This window comes from Mustela nigripes, chromosome 9, assembly GCF_022355385.1.
Source record: "Mustela nigripes isolate SB6536 chromosome 9, MUSNIG.SB6536, whole genome shotgun sequence".
NCBI lineage: Eukaryota > Metazoa > Chordata > Mammalia > Carnivora > Mustelidae > Mustela > Mustela nigripes.
In genome coordinates this window covers 47,308,509-47,328,817 of record NC_081565.1, presented here as the reverse complement: position 1 = coordinate 47,328,817, position 20,309 = coordinate 47,308,509, and positions in this window count along the sequence as shown.

Here is a 20,309-nt window from a genome sequence, read left to right as displayed (position 1 = left end):
TTTCAAATTTCAAAAAAATTTCAAATAAAATATAAAAGTTCAATATAAAATATTCCTAATATTTATAATTGAGAGGCAGATGTAGGTTGCATCATTTTAGAATGTATACACTACATATTTGAAAACAATACTTTCTTGTGACTTTGTCAGGTTCATTTTGCATATGCAAAAGAGAACTGAATGCTAGCAAGTATCTAATTCACCAGCCAGATCCAGCAGATCCAGCAGATCCCTGAGAAGTTATATGGGCGATTTCATATGGGGATCACTTAAAGGATAAAAGATAGGATGCATTATATTCCTCTTGCTATTTACTTGCATATTTCTAAAAAGAAACTTACTTTGTAAGTTATCGGATAATTTCTCAATGTATAATTTAAAAGTCTAGAAGACCAAAGCCTTCCTTTATTAAACATGCTGCTGAAACCTGGGTTCTTCCCATTAATTTCTCTGATGTATCCAGTAAATCATGGTTTCTATCAGGTCACTGATAAAATGCACCTCCTCACAACATATACCTCAGGCAAATTTCCTGCAAAAATACAACCTATCCATGAATTATGTTACAACTGGAAAAATATTATGGGTACCAAATTATAGCTTTTAGCAGTTAAGGTTCAACTTTGAAAAACACTCAGTAAAATGTCCTGGAGATCACAGGGCCTATTTATACTTTTTTTCCTAAAAGTTAAAAAAAAAAAAAAAAACTGACCTGTATCCCTGGGGATAAAAATATATGTTTATAAAAAATAAAAAATTAAAAAAAAATAAAACTATTAAAACATCTCAAACCTTTAAGAGTATAATTAACAAAATAAAGTTTAAGTCTAGAATTTTTCGAAGAACTTTAACTTCAAATTCCTTATAGATGAATAATCTGATTTCAATTCATGAATAGCTGATTTAAAACCACCCTGGCAGAAAATTCAGCATGTCCCAGACAAGTGGGGGACAGGAGGTAGTGAGCTGTATCAGTCCCGATTAGTACACAGACATAAAGATGAGAATAACCCCATCATAGCAACTTAAAAGATGGTATAACTAATGCTCAGTGGTTTTCCAGAGCTGGAATACAATTTACATAATGCCTCATTTAAAAAAAAAAAAGTTCTCTAAAAAAGGCTGGAGGTGGGGGGCTGATTATGTATAAAGAACTAGAATGTCCTATTTTTCAAGTAGTGTACTATGGAAAAATTTGTGGTCCAATCAAGAACATAACTGTAGGGAAAAAAAAAAAAATCCACTGAATGTGTTGGTATTGCTTTTGGGAACAGACAATTTGACAGGATGTGCTTAAAGTTACTCCTTAACTGATAGAAGCCAGATGTATGTTGCCCTAAATCTGGGGGTTTTAAGAAAGAGGAAAGTTATAAATATAATTTAATAGGTTTATTTGTATATAATTGATATATATTTACATAACAATATATAATTATATAACTATAAAAACTAAATCTAAAAATCAAATAAAAATTAATATATCTAACTAAATAGAAGTTAAAATTATATCTATTTTAACTTAGGAATATTAATAAAGCACAACCAAATATTTAGATCAGGCTTCAGAAACAGCCACCAAAGTATAGAGGAAATGACAAAAAGGGTGAGGTTTTTATTCCTGCCCTCTCCAGTGGCCCTGTCATTCCTGCTGGAAAGCTTCATATCCCAACTGTCTATGCACCCCCTGCCCCATACACTGTGTACCTACCAGATTTGTTCTCTCTCAAAGAGCCCCACTACCCAAAATCACACTTCTCCACCCAATCTAAACTCCTTTTTCCTCTTTGCGTATGTCTTCTATGGGAATGAGAAAGAGACACCAACCCTTTCATTATAGGAATTTAAGACAAACTGCAAATGGTTAACAGGCTTAAGCCTTCAAGGGGACCTAAATTCTTTAGCGTATGGGTATTACACAAAAGTACTTTTTAGTTGGAAGATATGGAAGATATTTTCAATAGGTGGTTCTCTATCCTACAAATTCTTGCCTAAGGTAGAACAAGATTAAACCATTTACTATTTTCCCAGTGAGGAAGGAAGGTTGGGGGAGGGGAAAAAGCAATCATCTTTTTTGAGAAAAGAGTATGTACTTTTACATTTTTGCCCCTATTTAGTCCTTAGAGAAATGGTTGCAGTTGGTATTATTATTACTTCCTGTTCATAAATGATTAAGCTGTGGCTGAGTACATTTAATTATCTCAAGTCAACAGCCCAAGGTCACCAACATACTAATAGTTAGTTTAACATCTGTTGGGCATCTACTTTATGCCAAACATTGCACTGAAGACAGCGTCTTTGTCCATAGTTGGTTCCCCAAGTTGGGCACTGGAGAAAGGGTAAACCATTAACACATTATATATTTCCACTTAATTTGGTTAAGTCCTATGATCAAGTTACACACAAAATATAGTAAGCAAAATCATGGCATCATGATGGATTACAATTATGGCCTCAATTCTCCTTGAATTCCCTCCTGGCCATGTAACTTGGCAGTACCTCTTCTGACTCGGGAGTTAGCTGTGTAATTCACTTGAGTCAACTTGTGATGTCAGCAAGATATGATGCAAGCAGAGTTCAGAAACCACTTGTAAGACGGAACTTACCTCCTCCTCCCTCTTGAGCCTTAGCCATCGCTATGAGAATATATCCCAGCTACTCTACTGAAAAATAAAAATAAGACAAAGACAGCAAAGCAAAGTCTCGCTGGTCATCCTAGCCAAGGCCAGTGTTGGTCAGCCAACAGCCAGCCAACCCCGGCGTGTGAGCCGGCAAGATGAACAGAGCTGCTTAGCTGACCACTCCAATGGGAAAGCAAATACTTAGTGCTGAACTCCTTCAGGTTTCCTGGTTGTTTGCTATGCAGTTTTACTGTAGAAAGAAGACTGACCTAGCATAATGATAACAAAAAGAACGACTATGTGCTCTGGCTTTAGACTGAGTCAAAATTATCCTCAGAGTAGCATCCGCCATGTTTGCTCAAGCCACCCATTTCACTAACAGGCATAACAAAGTCAAAGGACACCTAAGTTCATTCTCCAACTGCGCTGGTAAGTTACAGGATTTTGGTGAATATTTAGGAATAAATAACTAAAGTCTGAACAAGCACCCTTTGGCTAGACTATGGGTTCCTTGAGGGTTGGAGACAAGGCTGATTTGTCTCTGCATCGCCAGGACACAATGGAATGAAAAGGGGGTTTTAGCAAAAGATTCCATCTGTATCTGTTAAATGAAAGAAAAATAAAGATTTGTGTTATTTTACTGAGATCGATGGGAAGCTGCCAAAGGGCTTTATAGGAAGCAATAGGAGAAGACTTACGTGTTTTATGTGGGTGTGTTTTAAATTTCAACACTTCATATCACATTACTTTTAAAACTTGTCTATTGACAGGATTGTTCTTGCTCCTCTTTTGTGGTGAACAGACAGGAGGGGCCATAGCAGATGCACAGAGACCGAGGGGCCACCAAGGCTGTCTAGGCAGAGATGCTGTCAGTTTGATTAAGAAGGAAAAGCACACAGATTTAAGATATACTAGAGAGGAAGAACAGAAAAATCTTGCTTGAGGACTTGAGGGCCTAAGGAAATGGAGGAACCAAGAAAATAAAACAAAAAAGCCCAGTTTTCCATTCTGTGCTCTTGGATAGGCAGAGGTGACTTTCAAAGAAATAGAGAACTCTGGAAGAGGACAAATATTTTAAAAATGTAGACTCCTGATTAGAGAGATCTTGAGTTAATCCTCATCTGAAGCCACAACCTGGAACTTCAATTTAAAGAATCTGTAGCATCAATTTACTTGAGGATTGATGTTCCTTGAACACTGAATTGTACCTTGTGGCACTGGAAAAGTTCATTTGTTTTATGGGGCTGAAGGGGTGTGAAGGAAGGCTGTGCAAGAGGACAAAAGACAGCCCCACTGTGAAGACTTCTTGAACTATACTAAACTTAAAAGAAAATTAAGCTTAAGAAGGAAAAGAGTGTACGTGCCACATTTAAAATCAGTTTTAGAGACTAAGGTTGGATCCTTTCCTGCTTAACAAATTTTCTATGGACCTAAAATTAAACTAGACTTTAGTACATTCCATACACATGAAATACGAACTCTTGCTTTGCTACCTTATGCTCATCTTAAACTCCATATTCCCAGAATATTATTTAATGCTATTACTCACTAAAAATCCAATTGTTTTAGGTTATGATTCAATTATCCTTTTGAAGATTGATCTTTTCAATGCATTGGTGTGGACTGTATCTGGCATCTTTTCCTAAAGATTTTGAGCCTTAATCAGGCCTTTAAAATATGTACTTTATTAAACTGAAATGTTTATTCTACAGTAGGGTCATTACTTAATTTGTGAGCCATTCTTCTTTCTCTGGGTTTCATGGCCATGGACCATCTCTTCAATCATAGCTAGTCACCTAAAAAAATGTGTGCTGTTGGCCTTATAGGGGCCAGGGATTTGAGAGACTGGGGACAGATGTGTGCAACCCTGTCAACACTTCTGCAAAGAAACTAAGCACTCTGGTGCACTCTGATGGTGGGTACTCAATACTTTCATGTGTGAAAATGCAGAGAATGTGGGGCTACTGTGAATCACAGGAGGAGCTGACTGACTTATCAGTAATATATGGTGCCTCCCAAAGCCCAGCTAAGCACAAGGGTACCCCTTCAATCACTGGCTAGCCACCACCCTTAAAGATCTGGTATTGTGCATATCTTAAAGTACAAATATCTTAAATGTATTAATAATTGAGTTTCCCATTGGCTTCATATTCTAGGCCCTCCAAAGCCTAAACCAAAGGGAGGATGAATTTAGAATATATTAAGTGTCAAGCACTTCACAACTATTCTGTTATTAAATCCTACCTCCTAACTGAAGGGCTGTTGAGGGAAATTATCTCCATTTTATAGCTGAGGAAACTAAACTTCAGAAAGGTTAAGTGATTAATTTATAATTATACTGCCAGTAAATGTCAGAGTCAAAATTCAGCATGTCTTCCCTGAGGTCTGCACTCTGTGTCACCATACTAACACAATCTCACAGTCTCACTTTCTACTCACCAATAAGGCTCTCCCTCTGGGGCTAGATTTATCTCCTCACCATCCCCCTGGCATGTCAGCTATATCCCCAGCTCTACTTTGTTCATACCTTTTCTCCTGCCCCTCACATAGTCCTCTAAATGGTCATTCTGCTTCAGGAATCTAGAAAGATCCATCCAAAAGGAAGCATCCTGAACTCAAAGGAATGACCCACCATGCTGATTCACAGCAGAACTATAAATGACTCCATTTTCCTCTTTGTCAGTAATTTTCGAATACTGTCTGAACATATAATTAAAATGTAAAACATTTTATTATCAGAGTATATGGTTACCTGTAAACCAAATACCACCAAAGTCAGACAAAGCACACATGGCAGGGGGATCTCCCAAGTGATCCAAAACCCAAGGGCTCCCCAGTATTTCCATCACCTGAAAGTGGCATTCCCTTAGAAGGCTGAGTCTCTAGCCCTCTGCAAGTGTTGCTCCCTATAACCCTCCTAACACGCCCCTTGCTCTGTCTGGCAAATCAGAATTCATCTTCAAGACTCTGCTCAGGCAGTGCCATGATGATGACAACCACGATGACAATGGTGATGATGATGATGTATGCTCTATTCTAACAAAGGAACAAACTAAGGCATGCTAAGTTATATTTACTGGAGGCTGTGTTTTCGTTCTTCAAAATTTTCCCTTGCAGGTAATTTCATTGCTGTTGATGAAGGCACACTGGTAAACTGGGCCCAGTCTCTACAGACTTTTGCCAAGGCTTTTGTCCTAATTAAAATCTAATACCTTGGGCAACCCCGGATGACAGGGCAGTTTTCTGATCCAGAACCTATAGGGCTCCGAGAAGAGCTAGAACCCAGAAGAAGGCTTTAGGAAGGAATATGGCCTGACCACATCAAGGACTGGAGTGAAGGTCATGCTGCACAAGTGACCTGAGTTTAGGGGAGGAGAGTGAGCAGGAGAGACAACAATGGCTGTCATTTGTTTCTACTTTAGGCTTTTATACATGCTATTGGATTATTTCCAATCCTCCCAATTCCCTGTAAGGTAAGCATCACCATTCCTGTTTTATTCTCTTTGTAGAGAATGTGCAGGATTGATGCTTTATAACTCAAATCTGATTCACAAGGAAATCTACTTTGTTTAAAAACAAAATAATAACCATGTTTTTCCTTTGCACTTTTCCCAATTATGCTACGCTTTCACTGAACGGATCACCAAGGTCCTGTCTAGAGCTAAAACCATTTAATTTTAATATTCACCAAGGAAAGTGAAATCTTAATAGATGTAAACAAGAAAAAGAGTAAATGTGTGCATTTTTAGTTATTTCCTCTGGACAACTTGAAGTGCTCTGGAAATAGTTCTTAAAAAGTGTATAAATCAGGGGCACCTGGGTGGCTCAGTTGGTTAAAGCCTCTGCCTTCAGCTCGGGTCATGATCCAGGGTCCTGGGATCGAGCCCCGCATCGGGCTCTCTGCTCCGTGGGCGGGCTGTTTCCTCCTCTCTCTCTGCCTGCCTCTCTGCCTACTTGTGATCTCTGTCTGTCAAATAAATAAATAAATAATTTTTTTTTTTTTACAAAGTATATAAATCATTTTCCCAGTAAAAGCCTGCAAGAATCTCAAATAAACTCAAGAAACAGAAGAACACAAAGAAAGAAAGAAAGAAAACCTAGAGGAGTAAAGACACAAGCCCAGCTTGGGTGAAGAGGAGGGTAGTCCACCCAAAAAAGAACTTGGCAGTGCACTAAGGGGCTGCAGTCTGTGCCACAGTAGCACATTATCCTCAAATGGTCATCACTAGCCTTTCATGCTACTTTTCTACCAGCATTTGGTAATCTGATGTAACCACAAGGGAAAAGTGTTCATCCCCCAGATGGTGAGGAAGTCCCTGCCCTTAGGATTTTTGTTTTTTAGAGGAGTAGGTTACCACAAATGTTTATTTCTTATTGCAGTGAAGATCCATTTACATATTCTTATATGTTTCTACTTGCATTGACAGGAATTATCTTTTCCTGAAAGCTTGATGTCTTGATTACTGATATCACCCTGAGAATGTTCACTCTAAAATGTGAGCAGCAGAAAAATCAAGATAATTTCAGTTCTTGATGAAAGCCATTAATGGATTTAGTTACTATGTGGAATTCCAAGACAAACAAATACATGCTCCTAAGACAGAGATATAAGAACAATCTTTTTCCTTATTAATTTTCAATTAGTTTTCTAGAGTCATAACTTGTGCTGGACTTTAAGCAAGAAAAAATACTCAAAGGGGGATGGAGAATATTTTAACAAGGTTCAACTCTGGTTCTGTCATGTTTGGTACCCCAAAGAGAATGCACACTGTTCCATTTACTAAATTGCAAAATATCTGATACTACAAGGATGATGACTTTTTGAAGACCTGAAGCAAAGAAGTGGCCTGGGTTATACTTGGAAAAAGCAAATAGGTGACAAGGCACTATTTCAAACACAATGGAACAGAACCAAGGATGCTTGGATTTCATAAAACTGTTGGTAAAAAGAAAATGTGAATTAAAAAAAAAAAAAAAACTCACCCCCCTTCATTTAAAACATTACATAATAATGAATGACTGAATTCTAGTCCAGAAAGCAATATTACACTGTAGTTAACTAAATAAAATTTTTTAAAAAGTAAAATAAAACATTAGGTAGCAGGTAATGTAAATGTCTTCAATAATAAATTATAGTCTTACACTTCAACTTTCATAATATTTCAAGGGAGAAATGCAGATTTTTAGAAATACTATTTTTTTGCCTAGAAATGCTACTAAAACTTTACTCTATAACTTAAGACAATTCTCCTGAGCCATTTGGAAACATTAATAATATAAATACCTCAAGGCACCCAGGTGGCTCAGTCGGTTAAGTGTCTGCCTACAGCTCAGGTCATGATTTCAGGATGCTGGGTTCAAGCGCCTCATTGGGCTCCTCGCTCAGTGGGGAGTCTGCTTGTCCCTCTTCCTCTGCCCCTTCCCTCCTCAACCCCAGCTCAAACTCGCTCTCTTACTCATTCTCTCAAATAAATAAAATCTTCAAAAATTACGACCACCTCTACTCAAAATGTGTTTTCCCCCAAAACTTAAATGTTAAGAACATTTATGTTTCATATATGCACAAAATATATAGTAACCACTTAGAGTGTATGATGGGCTATCAATGGATGAATCTTGGGGAAATAGAACTCCGTCTCCATATTATATAAGCTCAGATATCTGCTTCTCACCAAAGTCTTATTACTCGGTTTATTTCTGATTTACAAAATGTCTTAAAAGCGTTTTAAACTAAGAGCAACTTAACCCCAACTGCCATGTCAGAAACCGAGACTCCAATCTTCTTCCAGATCAGAAGCCGACTTTTCATTTCCTCCAGACGTCATCATCGGGGTCCAGGGAGACCCGCAGAGGCACTGGGAGACCAAGCTGCTGCCGGAAGCTGGAGCAGAGCAGACCGCCCCCCCCACCCCCGCGCCGCCCCCACCACCCCTTCCTGGGAATTCTAGGGCTTGCTGAAGCCTCCAGCACAACAGTTCTCTGCCCTTGGTGTTCACTAGAATCCTCTGAACTTTTTAACACTACTGAGGCCTGAACCCTTGGAGTACAGTGAATAAACCAGAATCTCTAGTGACAGGGCCTGAGCATCGGTATGTTTATAAGAGCTCCATACTTGACTGTAACGGACAGCCAGGGTAAAGAACCACAGACAGAAGGCTTTGCGGTACGTGGATGGTCACATCATGGTCAGCTGATTCTTGTTAACAAGCTGGGGAATGCTGAATGGAGGAAACATGAGGGGAAGCCTCCACGATAAACTAGTAGTGACCAAGAAGGCTCTATCTGTAGACACAAGAGGATGGCGGCTGCACTCCCTATAAATCCATTCAGATTATCTGTAAATACAATCAACCAACACCCACATTATAGCCTACATTTGAGGATCTAAGCCATCATTTTTTCTGGAGACAAGTTTTCACTATGGAGTAAGGAGGCTGTAAGTGTGCTAGTTCTCTTCTGGGTTTACCACTCCAAATTAACTCCCTACCCTTCTCCATCCTGGGAAGCTGGCCTATAAAGGACTATATAAACAGATCTCCCCATCCTTTGACACCCTCTTGGGAGTTGAGGTGCCCTGACAGGAGATCTGAGGGAAAGAAGAAAAGGAAACTGGAATGGGTACTCCCTGCTTTACTCCTTGTGGGAGCTCAACCGAAAGTCACAGCTCTTCTCAAGGTGTCTCTGCTCGCAGGTCCCTATAACCAACCATTCCTGCTCGCATCTGCATGCCCCGGGGTGAAAATCATCTCTGCTCTTACCAGATCTGCTCCTACTCTCTCCTCTCCCTTTTTAACAGTTCCTTTACTGAATTCTGTAGGAATGTTACTAAACCCTATACAAATGAATTATCCTAATTTGAGCGATCTGTTTCGTGACAGGCTCCTAAGACATAATTGCTGGCAAAAGATGTCCATTTTTAGATCTTTAGAGAAATAATGAGAGATGTGAGGCACCTGGCCAGCTCAGTCAGAAGTGCATGTGACTCTTGATCATGAGGTCACGAGTTCAAGACCCATGTCAGGTATGGAAGCTACTTAAATTAAAAAAAAAAAAAAAATGAGAGATATATACAAAGATTCAGGGTATAATTAATGATTTCGAAAAGATTTATCGTAGTCCGAACTAATCAGAGTGGATGCCACCTGTGTCCTAGAGGGCTGTGACTGTGCTAATTTGTAACCCATTAATTGCTGCGTCATCAAGAGTCTGGGGGAAGGGGTAGAGGGAGGGCACTCAGGACACCTGGGGTGGTGACTAATTTTCAATCAGCATAGAAATGTTTCAGTATTTTAGTATAGCCACAAACAAAAAATTGGAAAAAAACTATATTGCCAATAATAAGTTATAGTAGGTCAATGTCTTAGGAGAGTACTTACAAATATGTGAAGCTAATTAATCTCCTAGTGAAATAATAAATCATTTCAATTTTTATCTGTAAAATGCATGTGTTTTCCAAATTTCTGCAATGAAATGGATTTAATTTTTTTTTTAAGATTTTATTTATTTATTTGACAGAGACCACAAGTAGACAGAGTGGCAGGTAGGGCAGGGGGCGGGGGCGGGGGGGGCGGGGAAGAAGTACCCCTACGGAGCAGAGCGCCTGATAGGCTCCATCCCCAGGACCCTGGGATCATGACCTGAGCCAAAGGCAGAGGCTTAACCCACTGAGCCATCCAGGCGCCCCGGATTTAATTTTTATTGCAAAAATAAGATAACATTTTAAGTGGAGCAGAGTTTAAAAAGCTGTTTTATTTAAACTGAATCTCAAAGACCTTTTCGTGTTTATAGTGAGCATTTTCACTTCATCTCAACAAAGATTTACTGCTTCATCTTTATATACCAAGGAATAAAAAACAGATACAAACCCAATGCAGTTCAGCACTTAAATGGGCTAACAACCAAGTGGAAAAGGTGGAATGATGAAAAATAACACATGATTATGATATAGACAAGAACAGAAATTATCTAAAGATTCAAAAACTCAGGGAAAAGATAGATTATTTTGTCTGGAAGGAAGTCATAGAAAGCTTCACAGAGGAACTAAAGACTGAGCAGGACTTTGAAGACTAAACAGAAGTTCAAAAACAGATAAGGCAGGATGGAACTTGGCTAGGAGAGAGACAGTTCATGCAAATGATCTCAGGCATGAAGCAGCCAGGAACTAAACAGAATTAGCTCTGCTCTCTTTCTCCTAAAACAGAAACTTGCAAGGACCTTGACTTCGAGGACAGGGAGTATGCCTTTATCAAAATTGTACTATAAGAAGGACTGAGCTGATTTTCTGGTTTTGTTTTTTAAACTGTAACTATATTACAAACAAGAAAACAGAGTTTCAGGTAGGTAAGGGCTACTTTAGATATTTTAGGAACTACATCTTAATTACTTTGTTTATATTATTCTTCTGTTTATGTGAATCTTTAAAAATATATATATTGTATTCTATCAATTGCTCTCCTTACATGGAAAGGATTATGAAGAACTGCTGGCGTGCAGGGTTTTGGATTTACCCACCAGAGCACTTCCTCATCGCCCCTGGAGTTAAATATTAACTTGATGCTGATACCTGTTCCCGGTGTGTGTATGGAGGGGGCAGGAAGGAATGGAACATGTCATAAATGTAAGCAGTTTGGGGAGCCACTAGTCAGGAAATGATGTGTGCCATATTGGAATAATCACCTTAAAAGTGAAACCTTCAAAGAAAGCAAATCTTTAAGTCCAATATGGGAATTAAATTATTTTAAAACTACAGGATGTTCTGAACTCTGGACCTGGTACAGTCTGTCAAAACTATTGATAAATAGATAAATTCATTGTTTCGAATTTTTTGAAATTCATTGTTTTGAGACTATTTTTCAATGATCACCATTTTAGACCGCTTATTTTTATTAGAATGGATTCATTCTGGGATATTGATTTTTTTCCTACTTGTCAATATGGAAATGGTAATTCTTTAATCATATGCCTACATGGACCAAATTCTACGAATGTGTAAATATCAGACCAAGTGTCATTCTATAGCCTCCCAAATAGTGCAGAAATCAAATTAAATCCAGTCCATTTCTCACTACGAAAGGATTTTATTTGGACATTTATTTGGCCAAGACAATAAATTCAATTTTTCTACAACATGAACCAAATTAATTTCTTAGATGTTGCTTTATCCATTTAGATCTCTGTTCTTTGAAGCCCAGGCATCCCTATTAAGAATCTTTTAATAATTCTATTATAGCTCAATTATAGCTCAATCTTAGACCACCTAACTTCAATGGGATATTCTCTATGAAAAAGCAAGTTGACTTGAGTTCCTTTAAAGTTTTAAAAAGTTAATTAATATTTGCCAAGCACTTTGAAGATAAAATGTGTCAAGAGTAATAATTATTAAAAAAAAAATAAAATCACAAGGAGCTATCCTTCTATAAATTTTTTTGTGTGTCTTTACTATCTTTTTTAATCTACACCTCAATATCCCCCGAAGTCAGAGGCATTGCAGATATAAGCATATAATCTGTATTTTCTTTTAAGTTAATGCAAAGTCAGGCCAGAAAAAAATGTATTTTTCAAACCACACTTTGCTCTCCACAACTTTTAGACACTAGGCACACTAGGCATTACTCTGAGTGTTAAAGAAGCACTGTATCAAAAAGCTATGAGAAGGAAAATGACTAGCTGTCCCAACTCTGATTCCGAAGGCCCTGTGATCATGGCCACACTTCCCAAACTGCCAAACTGCCAAACCAGGAGAGGTGGTTTATATACTCTCTGCAGATAGATACCCACCCCACTCAGCCTCAGCACTGCATCTGACTCCAAATAAATTAGCACTGGAAATCAGCCTAATGATTCTATCAAATCATCAAACACGATGATTGTGACTGATTATGAGACTTTATCAATTCTATAATTATTAACACTTCAAAGGAATTTTTTTTTAAGAGAGGGAGAGAGTGCATGAGTGGGAGGAGGAACAGAGAGAGAGCAACAAGCAGACTTGCCCACTCTGAGTGTGGAGCCCCATGTGGGGCTCACTTCCATACCCTGAGATCATGAATCTGAGCTGATTTCAAGAGTCTGATACTTAACTGACTGAGCCACCCAGGTGCCCCAAGAGATGATGTTTTTAAAAGTCTTTTAGAGTGCTGGGGTGCCTGGGTGGCTCAGTCAGTTAAGAGTCCACTCTTGATCTCAGCTCAGATCTTTATCTCAGGGTAATAAGTTCAAGCCTCAGGCTGGGCTCCAGGCTGGGTGTGGAGACAACGTTTAAAAAAAAAAAAAATCACCTCTCAAAGGCACACTTCTAGTGGAACCAATAGTGAGATCATCTCTCAAAGGCATAATTCTAGTGGATCCAATAGTGAGAACCTGTTTAAAATCAAGAAGAACCCAGTGATTTCCTTGTAGGAAATTATAAACGTTGGTGAGGTTGAGGTCAGATGCCCACCCACCCACCAGTAGTACCTCTGTGTTATTAAGCCGCACACTGTGTTGCCTCCCATACAGCCTGTGTGTATTACATTAATCAAATGAGTACATGGTGGTGGTTCATGAAGGTCTGTGACATTTGCAGAGAAGTGGGAAGCACTGTTAGATCTGAGCACATCAGAAAACACTTGCCTCTAGAAAATTATTTAGGGGGGATTTGGCTTCTGGAGTTAATGGCTCATTGCATTTAGCTTGTCAAACCCCTGACAGCTTTCCAAGGTACTAACATGATTAGCATAAAGTGCCTACTGGCAAAAGCAAAAACTGATTTGTTTAAATTTCCTCACCTTGATGATGAGTGTCAAAAAGATTTTTTAAAAGATTTTTAAAGAATGACCATCTTATTTAAAATAAGTTGAAACATTTTAAATTCCTAGGTCTTTTTAAAAAACTTTGATTTTTGCATATTAGCACTGACTTAGCTTTTGTCTGTATCTAGCAGGCATTTCTTAAAATTATAACCAAGTGTTCAAAAATTCAATGAAAAGCACATTGCTTGTAACAATCTGAGGTAAATAATATTAAGAGTACAAAGGTAGAACAGAGCTGGCTAAATGAATAAAAGTTTTAGAAAGTATTTACTCCTTTAGGGTTCATAATTGCAGAATTCTGCCAGTAAATCTCTAAAAATTTCATAACATCTGTATTAAAAATCATGCTTCTGAATTAGTAAATATTGAAAGGTAAATTTAAGCTAATTCATAAATTTCAATGATTTGAAACAGTGCAGACTCGAAATTAATTAATATATTTCTAAGTCTGGAAAAATGATAAAATAGCTCTCTTCTGTGTTACCAGAATAACATTTATTTTCTTCCTCAGTCAGTATCTATTAGAATTTTAACTGTGGTGATGAAATATTCTATCATTTAATGGGTGGCAATTTCAAAACCTTCCCATAGTCAGTATTCCTATGTGTTTGACACTCCTTTAAGGAAACAAAACACAAAGCCATGAGTGGTTGGATACATTAGTGCCAATCTACGAGGAGCTAGTAGAAAAGAAAGTACACACCAAAGTCACTCACGCATAGAGGGCAGAAAACTTTTGGAAGGGTGGGAGAAATCATGGTGCAGCCGATTTTGCCGGGGCGAGCAAGGTTAGCTCTGGGTTGTCCTTCTCAGTAAGCCAAGTGAATGCCCACTTTTAAAAGTGCCCATACTGAGCAGCAAAGTGTATTTTTCCAGGAAATTTTATAAAAGGCATGCATTACAGGTACCTGTTTTGACAAGTACACCATCTGTTTGTGCTCACATGCAAATATGGCTTGTCACTTGGCACTTTGTGAATGACTTCTTGAAAAGGAAGTTCTGCTTTCAGCAAATATTGTGATCCACACACAAGGACTTTTAGAGGAGGTGGGGGTTGAAAGAGTCAGGATAGAATAGTCACTTTTGCTAATGTTCTAATCATAAGTATAGATACTGCCCAAGCCAAGTGAAAGCTGAAAAGTCTTCAAGATATTAAACTAGTAGGAAAAATAGCAACAATACCGTGGATCACAATTCAAATGGATGAAGAACCACAGAATCTTAAGATATGAAGGCTTGAGTGGAACCCCATTAGACCAGTTGGGGTTAGACCATTAGACCCATTAGACCACTACTAATGGGGTTAGTCTGATTGCCTTACTTACCCAATTCAGAGATGTAGATACAAGTTGTCTGTGAGAACAAGGAATACCAAGTTCACATTCAATGTGTATGATACACCATTCATTTATCAGGCATGTACTATGAGACACAATAGTGAGTAAGCGAATTGGTGTAAGCGGTGGCCTTGATACGCTCCTTTCCCTCTGCTTCTGGCACCCAGGCAAAGCAGGCAGCCACAGGTACATAGGTAGAGTGTGAAAGACTTACTCTTTTCAATCAAAGGTCCTTTGAGAAAGTTTTACTTTATGCTCTCAAAACACTGATCTTGTCCATAATGCTTTCACATGCATTCATGTGGAAACTGCTTATGTTTTAAAAATAAGCTCCAAATCTTTCTCCGATAAGGTAGGAGATTGGGGAGAACTTTTTGTGGCCATTCATCATGGGCTACAGCTCTCAGCTCACCTTGATCCCTGCCCTGTGAAATACAGTATTATATCCCTTTTGCCTGAGAGGTCACTGAGGTTCCAAGAGGTGAAGTGATCTGCCAAGGATTCTAACCCAGTTCTGTCTTACTCCACCTCAAGGTGCTTTCATTTTATCTTTTTTTGTTTTAGTTTTTGAGAGAGAGAGAGTGAGATTGTGGGCGCATGAGTGGAGGGGGCGGAGAGGGAAAAGGAAAGGGAGAGAGAGAAAATCTCAAGCAGACTTCATGCCCAGCACGGAGCCTGACCTCAAGACCCTGAGATCATGATCTGAGCTGAAATCAAGAGTTGGAAGCTTAACCAACTGACTAACGCAGGTACATCATTATTGTGTTTTAAAAGGATGTTTAAAATATGTAATTCTTATCTACGGAATAGCCAGGCAAGCCATACAACAGGATTTTCCCTAATTACAGAGCATCACTGTAGGATTTTTAAATAACCATCTTTTGCCTGAAACCACCATCAGAATAAAAGCAAAGTGTGGTCTTTCATATTATCCCACTTCTTACCTCTTATTCCCTATTCTCTATCCTCATGGTTTCCAAGTACTCTTCTCCTTTTATGGACATTTCTCTTATTACAGCTTCATTTCTCTCCTGACACTTTGGGAATTAAATAGAACCATCAGATGTTGGGTCAAGAACTAAAGGGGTGTTGGTTTCTCCTAATCATTAATGATGGACATGCTCTCAATATGTGATCGATAACCACATTTTTGTTTCATATTTAACAAAATCTTGCCATGCGGTATGATCCACCAATGCATCAGGAGAACATATATCCATGTTGCTCTAAGGAGTAACCAGAAAATTGTGAATCAAGATCTCGTGTGTGTGTGTGTGTGTGTGTGTGTGTATAAAAATAAACATGTGTGGTGGCCACAAAATCCAAGTTTTAAGTACCCTCTCTGGATAACACAGCTCTAAAGTGGCATGGTCTGTATTATAAAGCCAGCTTCACTCAAGGGCCTTCTAACTACTTGGTACTTCTACATCTCCCCTCAAAATGGACTATAAATAAAATTGTTAATGACCCCAAAGAAAATACAAAGACTCTAATGGAAGCAGACTCAAAGGATAAACACAACATGTATTGAGGAATGACTCCTAGAATGTATGAGTTGTTCTGTTTTTCATTTATCAGGCACAAACTACCAAACATACCATGTTGTTTCAGAAAAACAAAAACAGAACGAACATAGAGAAAAAAAGAGTAGGAGTTCATGTAACCACCAGAATCACATTTGTTACAGGACCTATTGTAGGAAATCCATTTTACATCATGACCTATTACACAAGATGTATATAACTAAAACAAAAATTTCACACAGCAATGTTTATCACTATGTGCAAAGCAGTCTTTTGTTTTTCTATTTCTTTTCTTAAATGATGCTCATAATGATCCACAAAATTGGTTTCATGATATACTAATTGGTGAGACCCACATTTCCTAAGGACTGTCAAATTCTGTGCAGTCACCACCTTTATCTCTTGTCCAAGGAAGACAATATTAATGGATCACAGCATTCTTTCTGATGAGTTTGGCCAACACTGAACACCCTCATCAAACCAGCATTCTAGGTAGCAACTATGTCCCAGGAGCTGGGACAAAGACATGACACAGTCACTATCTAAGTTCCAAGGGGACAGATGGAGAGCTAGAGCTGCTATTTTTGTTACTTGCTCTCTTTCTATCCCTATTGATTGCTTAGTGTCCAGCACACACATTGGAAGGTTGGATTACTAAACGGCCACCAAGAGTAGAGGATAAGCTTTGGCTCCCAGAGTTCCTCTGCCAATCCCTTCTCTCCCACCCTTCACTCTGTTGCAGTCTTTAAATGCAAAGCTTTCAAGATTCAATGGCTCTGAGTACTGTATGTACTCTTCCTGCCTTCCAAACCCCATCTTGTAATAAGAGTTATCTGCCCTGTGCTACTTGATAATATCTCTGTTACTTTCAAAGACAATTGGTTTACACGTAAAGAATTACCAAAAAGGATCATGAAGCTCAAACCGTGGTAGAGTTCCTTGAAAAACTGGTCCTGGAAGGACCTGGTCTGGATATTGGACATATATTTTCTCCTTTCAATCTTTCAACAATATAATGTTTCATATCATTACCCCATCTTATTGGTGAGGAACTAAACCCTTAGAAAAAAAGAGGTGAGGTCACTCAGTTAGTAAATGTTTGGCAGAGCCAGGATTTAAACCTAGGTATTTCACTGTTGTTTTTATTATACGTCAGCTGCTCCCAAAAATGGCATATTAAATTACAAAGAAACAATGGCCAGAAACCTTAAATCTATTCGTGGTGTGTGAATTTAACAAGTTATCACACTGGAAAAATAAAACCCAATACCTTAGTAGCATACTTCATCATACAACTTTATTTTTTCTTCACCAAAATTTTTTGAGTTATTCACTGTTGGGTATGTTTTCCTTGGCAGCAGTTAATCTTGGCTCAGACATAACTTCTTACTGTAGAGTAATTCAAATGCATTAAGTCCTCTACTACACGGAGAAAAAAAAGACTGTGTGTGTGTGTGTGTGTGTGTGTGTGTGTGTGTGTGTTTATGGGGGTCACTTCCAAGGGGAAGTATAAAATGGAAACAATATATAAATTGGGTGTATGTACCGGGCAGTTACAAGCAGTTGCAGGCAGAAGCAACAATACTCGCCTCCTGGCTCTGTCTCTCACTGGAAGCAGTGTATGGAAATGGAGTGGAAGAGAACATGGGTCAAGTTCAACTCACCTCCACCTCCATATAAGTATATGCAACCTGACACAGTCCCAGAACCTGCTATGTGTAATTTGGCCAATCATGATCGTGAGTCACTGAAAAGCTATTAAGAAGGTCGGCTGGGAAAGTGTATTTCTGCTGCAAATTTACAGCAGTTGTTTTCAACTAGGAGCAATTTAGAGGACATCGGCAATGTCTGAGACATTTTTAGTTGACACAACTTGGTATGGGCCAATGATGTGGCTAAACTTGGTATGATGCCCAGGGCAGCCTCCCTGCCCAGGACAAACTAGATGGCCAGAATGTCAACAGTGACAAGGCTGAGAAGCCCCGGTTTACAGTGTGATGCAGCTGCCTCAGTGATACACCTTCCTTACTCCAGCTTCCTCTCTGGCATCAGTCTCCTCATCTGCAAAATAGTGATGATTATATTACCTGTTTCTCTGGGGGGTTATGAGGATTAAGTGAGTCTTATTACATAAAGCACTTAGAACAATACCTGTGACATAGTGCTAAGTGCTCAGTAAATGCTGTTGTTACCATCACCGCCACCAAAGCTCACCACTGTGTAGAGGAGCATTTCCCAGAGTATTCTGGGGGCTCTGGGGGCAGGCAAGAAAAAGGATTCTGTGGTCAAAGAAACTTAAAAATAGTAGATTAATGTCAAACAAGTTTCTTTATTACAGAACTTCTCAGAATCTTTAATGATAAAAATGTTTGTCATGCAGTATTTTCACAACTAATCCTACGCAGAACCTCGCAAGATCAAACTGGCCTTTAGGGAACGGCCAGTGTGGTAAAAGAGCGATCGACTGAGACTGGGCTTAGCTCTTGAGTTTGCCACATACCCACTGTGAAGCTTCGGTAAGTCTCTTGAGCTTTCTTGGCCTCTGTGATCACCAATACAAAAGAGAATTTGGGCACCTCCAGTTCTGAAAGGCTCTGATTCACTGAGGTAGCTACATGATGAACATCATTAGTAGATTTCAAAGTCATGCATTATCAGATGGCGAGGACATCACAGTCAAAATCATGAGCTGTGACAAAACCCAGGAAAATGGTGTCTACAAATCCTTGTTTTTGAAGCTCCAATACCTAAAACAGAAATCAAGATGAATAGGTGAACAAAGCCTAATTTTTTAAGCAGAAAGCAGAGCTGGCAAAGAAGAATATGGATGCAATAAAAAAAAAAGGTCTCAACCCCTCAAAGTATGCACCAGTATAATTTACTCTACAACTCTTATTAGATGCTAAATGAAATCAGCAGAGGATATGACAAGACAGGATTGCTATCTCAAGGAACTCGAACTCCATCTGAGGAGGAAGATGTAAATACCTAAAACACCCCGTGGGTGTCTGACAGACATTTAAACAAAAACCCACGGGAGCAGAATAATCACAGGGGTTGCCATTTTTTTAGAAGTCGAATGTACAATGGAAGAACACAAAATAAAATTTTAAAATGAAACAGAAACATCTACCTTCTTATTTGGGTTTCTAACTGCACGTTCTTACTGTCCACCATCCAGACCTCATCTGCAGGTGTCAGGACCTAACTGCACGGTGAGTATGTGGCTTGGCATGCACTGTCATTTTCACCCCTCTGGGTGCACTGCACATTCTGGCCTGAATCTACCATGCATGACAGAGGTGGCACTGGATGAAGAGATCTGTGCTTCCGATTGTCCAGCGCACTGTTTCATTATATTATAACTTGAAGCTATTTTAACTTGTATAATTGGACTTTCTCACTCTAAAGTACACTACCAGCTCTGGCTCTTTGGGTAGCCATTGTACCAGTAATCCTTCTTTTATCATCATTATCTGGGGATGCCAGTAGGCCCTCAGTCAGAAGAATAACTTCAACAAACAAACAAACAAACAAGCAAGCAAACTGGGGCACCCGGTGGCTCAGTCATTAAGCATCTGCCTTTGGCTCAGGTCACGATCCCAAGATCCTGGGATCAAGCCCCATATTGGGCTCTCTGCTTGGCAGGGAGCCTGCTTCTTCCTCTCCCATTCCCCCTGCCTATCTCTCTCTCTATCAAATAAATAAATAAAATCTTTAAAAAAAAAAAAAAAAACCACAAACCAAACTTTTTTTCCTATCTGTGGATCCCTTCTCACATGAAATGCATAAAATAAACTAGGTTACAAAGGAAACCAATTACACTGAAATATCTAAATAGTAAAATGCACATTTTAATATGTGACCCAACATGTTAAATAACAAGATCTAAAAGTGTGTCTAATAACTAACATGTCAAAGCTGTGCCACACGTAGATGACATTTCTAGATGTCAGCAACAACTGTAATACGATCTTACCTGTGATTTCACTGGTGACAAAAATCATAGGCCCTGCTAAAATATTACTGCAGCTTGCTGCC